The sequence below is a fragment of the Gossypium arboreum genome, chromosome 3 (genome assembly GCF_025698485.1).
Source record: "Gossypium arboreum isolate Shixiya-1 chromosome 3, ASM2569848v2, whole genome shotgun sequence".
Classification (NCBI taxonomy): Eukaryota; Viridiplantae; Streptophyta; class Magnoliopsida; order Malvales; family Malvaceae; genus Gossypium; species Gossypium arboreum.
Window position 1 is genome coordinate 2,301,273 of NC_069072.1, and position 11,721 is coordinate 2,312,993.

The window sequence follows — 11,721 nt, forward strand, 5'->3', positions numbered from 1 at the left end:
AATTTCAAGCTTCATATTCTACTATAAAACATCAAAATAAACACATTTCACCTATGGGTATTTTTCCAAATATAAACCCTAGGTTAAATTATTGCTAGAATAAGCTAAATCAAGTTACCGAGACTCCAAAAACGTAAAGAACATTAAAAACGGGGCTTGGAATCACTTACTATGGAGCTTGCAAGCTTGAAACAAAACATTAAAAACGGGGCCTGGAATCACTTACTATGGGCTTGCAAGCTTGAAACAAACCCTAGCTATGGATAACCCTTGAAATTTCGTCCTAATGAAGAAGATGGACATATTTTGCCATCTTTTTCCTTTTTTTAATCTTTTAATTACCAAATGACTAAAATACCCTTCATTAAAAACTTTGGTTATTTCTACCTATATATGTCCATTTTTGTCCATGAAAACCTAATGGTATAATTCCATTTAAGGACCTCTACTTCAATTATGCTCTTCAATTAAATCCTTTAACATCTAAAACTCATATTTATCAACTTTTGCAATTAAGTCCTAATAGGCAAATTAGACATGCAATTCATGAAATTTTCTATCGATATTCTAACACATGCATCTAATCACTCAATAAATTATAAAAATTAATCGGAATAAATTTTTCTACTTTAGAATTGTGGTTTCGAAACCACTATTCCGTTTAGGCCTTAATTCGGGATATCACAGATTTTCACGTGAATTTGTTAGCCTTGTGATTGATTCTCAAAAATGTTTTTGAATTATTTTGTTTAAAGATTATTTAAAAGTATGAAAAGACTAAAAACCATGATAATAATATTAATTACCCTTTAAATAAGGGTATTTTAATGATTACATGACTAAAATAAGGGTATTTTAATAATTACATGACTAAGTTGGTGTCGAGTTGACTCATGACACCAACTCAATCAATAATTTTTATATACTATAGATATTATATACATACATGCATATATACTTTAATTAGTTAGGTATAAAATTTTAAATTTTTAATTAGGTTTAATACCTTAACGATTATATATTTTTAAAAATTTATTCATAAATAAAATAAAATAATTAAGACAACAAAACATTAAAATTCTGTACTAATCTATGGGTTGGGTTGAGTTTGGTTCATGCAAAGTATCAATATCATTCTTAGTTGTCCAAATTTAACCCGATTTAAATACGAGCCTCAAATTTTTCTCAAACTCGTCCATATTTATAAATAGTTAACTTTCAACGGTTTAGCCCACCCATATTATTTTTTAAAAATATAATTATTTTTATTTAACATTTAATAATTATATATATATTTTATTAAATTTTTAAATATAAACAACTTTAACATATTTTTAATATTATATTGTTGAATATTAGTTCAATTGATATTGGTATTGTTGCGAGTGGAGGAGGATTTGGATTCGAGCACGTTTAAGCACGTTTTATCCTCCTATTTAACGAGGGTCGGGTCAAGGTCGAGCTTTGAATATTGGTGCTCAAACCATTTCCATAATTTAAATGAACTTTTCTTCTTCTTTTTTTTTTACCTAAGTCTATTTTTCAAGTTTAAGATTTTTTGTTCAAACCCTCTCAAGTTTCGAACAATCTTTCGAGCTTGGATAAGTAACCCGATATTAACTAGGTGTAATTAGTATGTATGAGTATAAGTAGGTATTAGTCGAAATGAACCAAAACAGTCTGAAATTGTTGAAACACACTTTTTTTTTTAATTCGCCATATTTGTTTTGCGGTTCTTATTCGGAATTCAAGGCTTATACTTCCAAAAATACTTAAATTTTAAGTGACCTTGATTTAAGACCAAAATGGCATGTACTTACATATACTAATAACCATTGATTCACACATCTATGATAATACTAGGATTTAGAATACGTGTGAAACATGAATATTCTGTGCTTAAATTGCAATGAAATTGTTGTATTGATCTGTCATTGTTGAAACAATTGACGTTTCCACAATTCGTACTCGATCTGGTGCATGTATTAACCACATTTTTCTTTTCATATTTTAACGAAATATCATCAGGTTTAAAGCTTTTAATTAATTTAAATATCACACGTTTTATTATACTCTAGAGCCAACTATAGCCACATATGTTTGAAACAACATCATCCCAATGTTAATGGGATAAATATCATGAATAAGCCTTCAAAAATGATGTAAATCGTTAATTGAGTCTTAACTCGATTGGTATGGGTATTGTTGTCAATGTAGAATGTAGGAGGACGAAAGTTCTAGTGTGCTGTATACATTATCCTCCTATTTATGGGTTAAGGAGGGACTATGGATAATTCTAAACAAATTGGAAATGTAACTTGTCGTAACCATTTTTTTTGAAAAAAAAACAAACGGGTATCGACTTGAAAAAAAACGAAAACAGGAGTCGCCACCAATCTTTTTAGGTGTGATCGGATCACCTTAAGTTAATCATTTTAGTAAAAGTTAAGATTTACTAAAACGATAATTTTAGTTTCTGAAAATCGAGAAAATGAGTTCGGAGGTTACATACGAGGAAGGATTAGCACCTCAATACGCCCAAAATTGGTACCTAGTTGATTAATTAGTGTCTTAGTGTCGAAAATTTGAAAACTTGAAAGAATTTAAAATACGATCCCTCTTTGTAAAGAAAATGCTCAAATATTAAGGACCTTCTCGTCTCACAATATAAAATGTCACATCCAGTAAGTTAGGACACGACATCTTGAATTTTAGAGAACGAGCTTGGCTTTTATATAAAAATTCGTGTATTTTAACTTCTTTTAAAAGGATATTCGGTTAGTTAGGGTGGACGAGGAAAATCGAAACCCAATAAGTTTGGGCACGTTTCCTCGAATTTCCGAACCCCGAACATTGCCTTTATTTGCAAAAGATCTTATTTCAAGATATCAAAATGTCATACCCGGTAAGTTAGGGCACCACACCTCGAAACCCCGAAAATAAGCATTTTTAGACTCATATAGCGATTTAAAAGAGTATTCCGTTATTTAGATTAATGAGAAAAATCGAAACCCAGTAAGTTAGGGCACGAGTATTTCGAATCACCAAATACGGAATATCACTTTTATGAAAGAATTATTTTAAAGTATTGAGTAAAAACATAACGTGATTCATAGTAATATATAAAAACCGATCATAATTAACGTGTAACAATGAATGACAACAACAAGCAATTATAAAAGATGACATAAAAGCAAGGTTAGTAATACGCAAATATAGACTAATGCGTGAGGAAAGCGAAATGGTCGAATCGCAAGCAAATAGATAAATAAATAAATAATGGCAAAATGAAATGCCAATCATGGCGATGATAACAATATAAAAGTATATACATATGTGTATTAGGGTATACACGTAGTAATGAGAAATATATAAAGAAAAAAATATATATATATATATATATGTATATATAATAATAGCACCATATTAAAAGATACATATGTATAGTATATATAAAAATGCATACGTAATAAAATTACATAGTATGTATATGTTAGTAATAATTATGATGATACAAATAATGAATGATTTAAGGTTTGAAAGAATTTATAAAGGTATAAATAATAGGTGACTTAAACGATAATAATGAGAATGACGATATATATAAGTGATACAAGTACGCTAAACTACGTATATATATATATTTTTAAATTAGTTAGTATAAAAACAATCGCATATAGGTAATTACATATAGAAAGGGTATAACAATAAAGGTAATAATGCAATAATGATAACAATGAAGGGTATAATAGTAATTATATTAAAAATGCAAAAATAATGATAATAATAAAAACATTACATAAATATATGGGAAAATAAATATATGATAATACCGAATGTATATACATAACATATATGTAATACAAACAAATATACACATAATACATATACATGACATACGTAATATACATGATAGATCATAATATGATATTTACAATATAAAAAAAAACTATAACAAAATGATATGCATGATATAATATTAATTTACATGGGCATAATGTGAAGTATAATATACAAATAAATATTAAAAGTATGTATATATGACACAAATGTATTAACAAGACAATAAGATCAAAACTAATAATAATAATATATACGGCATATATATATGTATTGAAGATATATTCATGAATACTAAAACATATCCCAATAACCACAACAGTAAAGATAAAAATGTATACGTGACATATTGCAAGAAAAGTATATAAATGTTATGATATCCAAAAACATATAGAAATGAAAGAAATATATGACGAATAATGTAAAGAGATTTGTATGAAATAACAGAAATGTATGAAGAGCACAATATTTACAAGTATATACTTAATATAATTATTTTTTTTAAAAAATGATATAAATAAATGAATACATGAAAATAATACCATATACACAAAAATACCTATATATACATATACGTAATGAAATATGTGAATTAATATTAAAGAATATATAATATATGTATATAATAGTAGAAATGAAACGAAAAGTGTATATATATAGTTAAATATAATATAATAATAATAAAACAATAATGATAACAATATTATATATAACAATTAATATTTAAAATTGAATTAAACAATAAAAATAATATGAAATTTAAGGTAAAAAAAAGATGAAAAGGGATGAGATTGGATTAAAACCAAATCTTTGGGGGTAATTTTGAAAGAAATTAAAGGAGAAGGGACTTATTAGAGCGTTAAACTATGGGGGTCCAATAAGTAATTTATCCACACACTTGAAACGACACCGTTGGAAGGGGACTAAATCGAAAAAGTGTAATGGGTTTGGGGTCAATTTATAAACACCGAATAACTTGATTATGAAATATAAAAATACGGAAGGGCCAATTGCAAATAGCCCTTCCGCTCAAAAACACGCGGATCTGCTTCAGTGCGGGTCGGGTCGACCGACCAGCCCAAACGACGTCGTTTATCATTAAGCAGGGGACCAAAGCGGTGCGTTTTGGTCCACTATAAAAGCTAATTTTTTTTAAAAATTCATTTGAGACCAGTGAGGAAAAAAAGAGAGGAAAGAGGAGAGGGAGGGTCGGGAGCGATTTCCGCCGAGAGAGGACGTCGGTCCGATCATGGCCGTGGCCGTTACCGCCGTGAGAGGTAAAATTTTTCCTTTTTTTTTTTATGTGTTTTCTATATATTTGTATTTAGTATATGTACTTGCTTTAAAATAGGGTGAAAATGATATATCTGAATGGATTCAAAAAAAAAAAACGAAGGAAAATAAAGATAAACCTTTGGTTCGATCTCGATTGCTTTCTTTTTTTTGTGATTCTTCAATTTTTGTCTAATATTGCTTATTATTTCATCAAAGTGTCTCCCCTTACAAAGGTTTTGATTTTGCTCTTTTATAGCCATTTACATGTTTATCATCTACATATATTTACCATTTTTCTTTTTTGTATGCCAGACAAACGGCGGTGGTAGTGCCACTAACATGAGGCAGTGGTTGGAGCCAGAAGACCCTAGGTGCGGCGCACCTAGGGTTTGAGACTTTTGTTATTTTTCTGTTTGGGCCTTATTATTTTGGGTTGTAATGGGTTTTGGGTAGGTTTGAGTTGGGTTTGGGTCAAACGGGTTAGAGGGTTCTGGGCCCAAAAATTGGGCTTGTACAGCTGCCCCTCTTTGCTTGTTGTCGTGTAACGAGAACAGAGCAAAGACTTAAGAAAGACCAATTTTGCTTGGTTTCATTGTGTCTGGACCTGTTTAGCACTCCTTTTCTCCAGGTAGCTTTATTCCAATCTTGTTGCTTCGCTTCGCTTCACTGCTCTACTGCAACTTCAAGAAGGTAAGGTTTGTTTTGATCTGCTCCACTGCAACTCCATGGAGATAAGACATGTGACTTCAATCTACTCCACTGAAACTCCAAGAAGATCTGCTGTGGCTTCGATCAACTCCACTGCTGTTTCAGGAAGAAGATATTTAATTTTCAGCCTATTACCCTACTGTTTAGAGGATTAAGGCTTGTCATCTTTGATCTGTTTCCCTACTGCTTAGGGTTTTAGATCTGTAATTCAACCTGTTACCCTACTGCTTAGGGGTTTAAGGTTCTTCGTCTTCGATCTGCTCCACTCTCGCTAGGAGATAAGATCTGCAATTCAACCTGTTACCCTACTACTTAAGGGTTTAAGGTTCTTCGTCTTCGATCTGCTCCACTACTGCTTAGGGAGATAAGATCTGCAATTCAACCTGTTACCCTACTGCTTAGGGGTTTAAGGTTCTTCGTCTTCGATCTGCTCCACTCTCGCTTAGGAGATAAGATCTCGCAATTCAACTGTTACCCTACTGCTTAGGGGTTTAAGGTTCTTCGTCTTCGATCTGTTTCCCTACTGCTTAGGGGGTTAAGATCTGTAAATTTTCAATCTGCTTCACTGCAACTTCAGGAAGACAAGATTCGCTGGATTCGATCTGTTCCACTGCAACTTCAGGGAGACCAGATCTGTAATTTTCAGCCTATTACCCTATTACTTAGAGGGTTAAGGCCTGTAAATTTGGCTTGTTACTCTACTGCTTAGGGGGTTAAAGCTCATTATCCTCGATCTGTTTCCCTACTGCTTAGGGTGATAAGATCTGTAAATTTACTGATTCTAGGGACATGACCTGTAGAGTCAGTTTCATGTATTTATACTTATGTCGAAGATTAGGATGCTATGATCGAAATGAATCAAATGCTCCTAAATAGATATGTTATGAATGTGCTATGATTGAAATGAATCAACTGTTCCTAATTAGATGTACTTATGAATGATCTACGAATGTATGAGTGCAGCATGTAGTGAGTGTGAATCCCTATTTAGGTTGCCATTGCTCTCCGTTCATCAAGGTTCTTTCACTGAAATGGTGCCCTGTCTTCTTGTTCAGCTCAAATTTTGAACAGAAAACCCGAAGAGGTAGTCCCAATTTAAACTCTTTCTTCTCAGATGCTTCCAATCTTTGAGTTTGGTTAGTTCTTAAATACTAGTCCTGTTTCAGATTCCTGTACTATTTAGAGACTTTCGGAGTAATGTGCAGAACTCTTTTTGCAAAAATGGTTTTAGTCCATTAATCATCATTTCAATGCAAAATGCTTGAAAAAGATTATAACAATGACAAAACTGAAATTTATCAGAAACAACATTTGAAGGGAATATATTAATCACAGTCAACAAACATTGCTGGAATACAAAATGAATAAAAGGGAATAGGTGCCCCAGATATCGCAGTGTGAGTTTCTCTGTACTGACTTCTTGAGGACTCCCTTTTTTGCCCAATATGTGTTTAGGGGATCTTAGAATACTCTTGCAGATGCCCCATGATGTAACATCTCTCCTCCTTGTTAATTTAAGTATTATAAGACCATCGCATGCCCCACCTTTTGGTCAAAATTTGGATCGCCCTTTACGGGTTTTCGATTCAAAATCCCTTTGGTCTCAAGATGCTCTTTTCGAGTTTTCACTCTGGCCTCTTTTTTTTTTTTTTTTTAAGGCGAAGTATTTCTTAACTAAATCCGAATTCACGGGATTGGATAAGCTTTTGCCATCCATTTCAGCCAATATCAATGCTCCGCCAGAAAAAGGCTTTCTTCACCACATAAGGCCCTTCCCAATTCAGCATCCATTTTCCTCTGAAGTCTTTTTGTATGGGCAGGATCTTTTTCAGTACTAGGTCCCCCTCGTGGAACTCTCTGGGACGAACCCTTTTGTCGTAAGCTCGCATCATTCGCTTTTGGTACATCTGACCATGGCGAATGGCCCGTAGCCTCTTTTCTTCAATCAAATTCAATTGATCGACGGATCGGATCCATTCGCTTCATCCAACTTTAATTCGACAAAACTCGAGGAAGGGATCTTGACCTCGATAGGTAAACCGCCTCCATTCCATAGACTAATGAGAAAGGCATTGCCCAAGAGAAGTTCGATAGACGTTCGATAAGCATAGAGGCGAATGGTAGCTTCTCATGCCAATCTTTATAAGTTTCGTCATCTTTCCTACAATTTTCTTGATGTTCTTATTGGTCGCTTCGACCGCACTGCTCATCTTGAGCGATACTGGTGACGAGTTGTGGTGTCTGATCTTGAACTGACTGCAGACATCCGCTATCGTGCTGTTGTTCAAATTCAACGCGTTGTCAGATATGATCTTTTTCGGTATTCCATATCGACAGATGATTTTCTTTTTCAGGAACTTACTAACTGCTGATTTAGTGACATTGGCATATGAAGCGGCCTCCACCCATTTGGTGAAATAATCGATGACCACAAAGATGAAACGATGCCCATTTGAAGCTTTTGGCAAAATTGGCCCAATCACATCCATGTCCCACATCGAGAAAGGCCATAGCGAGGTTATGACATACAGAGGTGAGGGAGGTACATTAATCTTGTCTCCATAGATTTGGCACTTATGACATCTTTTGGCGTAGTTAATACAGGCTCCTTCCATGGTGGACCAATAATAACCGAACCTCATAATTTGCCTGGCCATTGTAAAACCATTAGCATGTGTCCCGCAGATGCCCTCGTGGACTTCTTCCAAGATTTTCCTAGCCTCAATGGCGTCTACACATCTTAATAGTACCGATCCTTCCTTCTTTGTATAGATCTCCCATCTAAGACATAGTCACCGCCGCGATCTTCTCAACGTTCTCTTGTCATTCTCAAGAGCTTGGTTAGGGTACTCACGATTCTTCACATATCGTAGGATGTCGTGGTACCAAGGGTGATCATCATTTTCCTCTTCTACTTCAAGGTTGTAACTGTAACGGCCTAATTTTCAGTGGTGTCGGAAATGGTGATTTAAGATCACTAAATTCGACAAATAAGATTGAACAAGATAGTAATTTAATATTTATGAGTCAAGTAAGAATTTAGAAGAATTTGTGAAATGGTGAAATTAGTGAATTAAAAGAATTTATTAGGTCAATAGGGTCAAAAATGAGGTATCGAGACCTCAAAGTTGAAAATCGAGCTATAAATATTTTTATAAATATTTATGGAGTGTCATTGAGTTAGTATTAAAGTTTCAGTTAGAAAATTTTAACGTTTGGATGGCTAATTAATTGAAAAGGATTAAATTGAAAATAGCACAAAATTTGTTAAATTGTGAGTAAATAGCTTAAGTATTTAAAAGATGGATTTAAAGAGCAATTAGACCCAAAGGTTAATGGCTGGACGGTTTGGGTATGAAATAAGCAAGAAAACAATGTGAACAAGGGCAAAATTGGAAATAGATAAAAGTTAATAGTTAAATAATGATGTAATTGAAAAATCTAGACATTTTCTTCATAATTTCTCAGCCAAAACGCCATAGAAGGTCTGGAGAAAGCTGGTTTTCATATTTTTACATCATGTGAGTCTAATTCTTGCTTTTTCTTGATAATTTTTATGTTTTTATGACTTTTACAATTAGGTCCACTTGTAGAATTCATTAGTTTTTGATTTTATGGGTGAAATTGGAAGTTACCCTGGATGGATAAGGAATTTTATGATGAATTATTATGAAATTTAAGTTCTAATTTCATATTAAGGTGGTTTTATTAAGTGATTTTGATAGGAAATGATATTTAGGACCTAATTGTGAAAAAGTTGTGAATTGAAGGTTGCTGTTGAAATTCAGAATATAAAAGGTTTTGAAATAGTTTATAATGATAAAATAAAGTGTTAATTGAGAAAAATTAGTTCAATTGATGGGTGAATTGAGTAGGGACTAAATTGTGAAAACTGTAAATTTTGGGGTAAAAGTGCAATTTCGAAATTTGAACAGCATAAATTGTGAAGTGAAATAGAAATCAAATAAATGCTAATGAGTAGAAATATTTTATATTATAGATCAAGAATCCAAAGAAGAACGAGGAAAAGAAAAAGTTGCGGAATAGTCCCAAAATTTCAATATCTTCTACAAATTAGCCGGGTAAGTTCATATGGTTGAAATTAGATGTTTATTTGTGAATCATTGAAGTATATAATGTGTTATTATATACGAATTTGTTGTGGGATTGTGTAGATTTTGTTAATGAAAGAATAAATGTGGAAATGCAAATTAGGAAAAAACGCAGGATTGAGTACGTTCGTATCGTGACGTGTGATGAATTGACGGATAAGACCATGTTGTTCCATGGCAAAGTGTGAAATGTAGGTATGGTATCATCCATACTGAGTTGTGAAATGTAGGTATGGTATTATCCATACTGAGCTATGAAATGTAGGTATGGTATTATCAAATCCATACTGAGTTAAGAAATGTAGGTATGGCATTTCCCATACCGAGTTAAAAAAATGTAGGTATGGTATTTCAATGTGGAAAACCATACTGAGTTGTGAATCGTGGCATTGAGCAACGACGTACTCAATTTCGTAAGCCGTTTCCTAATTTGATTATAAGAAATAAAAGAGAAGTGATCCAAATGAAAGAGATTGAGTAGTTGTTCTTGTTGAGCTCAACTATGTGAATTATTATAACAATGGTTGTGAATCGCAGAAACTTTAGTAAATGTTTTGGTATTGTTTGGAAATATTATGTTTGGTAAGCATTACTTTTAACCTATGAACTTACTAAGCTTCAATAAGCTTACTTGTGTGTGTTTAATATTTTTATGTAGATTGACTTGAAGTGAAGTGGGTAGATCGGATCAACACAACAAAGCACACTATCCAGATCAATTCCGGTAGCTTTTGTTTTATGTTTGAAGATTTATATGGCATGTATAGAGTTTGAATGAATTGAAGTAAAGATGTTATAAACTAGTTAACAATATTTGTACTAAAATAGTTTTCAGTAAGTAGCAGTAGTTTGACTTTGAAAAATCACTAAAAATAGTAGAAATGGAATTAAATAATGAATAAATTATGGAATCGAATCTCGATGAGTCTATTTTCATATGGAAGAAGCAAAACAGGTATATGAGCTATATTTTATGAGATGTTTAAATTTTTGTGAAACAGGGCCAGAGCAATTTCTGGATCCCCTGTTCTGACTTTGGAAATTCACCATAAATTTTACAAAGATAATTAGAAGTCATACTTTATATGTACAGATTCCTTATTGAGTCTAGTTTTATTAGAGACAAACGACATAGTCATTGAAGCTCTGTACAGAGAGATATCTGATTCGTAATACACAAAGGTCAGAGTAGTCAAACCCTGAAACAGGGGAGATTTTAAATAATAAACTGTACTAATTGGCTTTACCAAAAATTCTAGAAAAAAATTGGTAAGTAGATATATGAGTATAAATTCAGAGAAAATTTACGGATTTGGATTTCTAGTTTTATAACTCGAGATATGAATTATTTAGCAACTATGACACAGTTGGACAGCTTGTCTGGAAAGTGTGATATAAATTGTTTGAATTTGTTTAAGTGCTCAAATAAGTTTAGTAATGCCTCGTGCTCGACTCCGGCGACGGTCTCGGGTAAAGGGGGCGTTACATTTATTGGTATCAGAGCCTGGTTTAGTCGATTCTCGGAACGAATTTGATGTGTAAAGTGTTTAAAATACATGCCATATAAATCGTGATAGTGTGATGTGAATGATCCGATCTAATTACTAATTTTTGTTATAGATTGTAAAGATGTCTGATAGACCCGATGGTGCTAGTCAGGAAGAGGAAGTTAATAGTAGAATACAGACTTCTGAGCAGGGAACAAGTGGTAATGTCCCGATTTCTTTGATGAGAGAGGAAGAACTTAAAAATATGATTTACGGATTAATGAATCAGTGGTATCATG

At 32.8% G+C, this 11,721-nt stretch overlaps 1 long non-coding RNA gene across 1 annotated transcript; it reads left to right on the forward strand.

Moving 5' to 3' along the window:
- The first annotated feature begins 9,774 nt into the window (after positions 1–9,774).
- On the forward strand, positions 9,775–10,808 carry LOC128290301 (uncharacterized). Its single transcript, XR_008280021.1, has 2 exons — positions 9,775–9,905; positions 10,594–10,808. It is a non-coding gene; the product is annotated as an uncharacterized LOC128290301 (long non-coding RNA).
- The last annotated feature ends 913 nt before the right edge of the window (positions 10,809–11,721 follow it).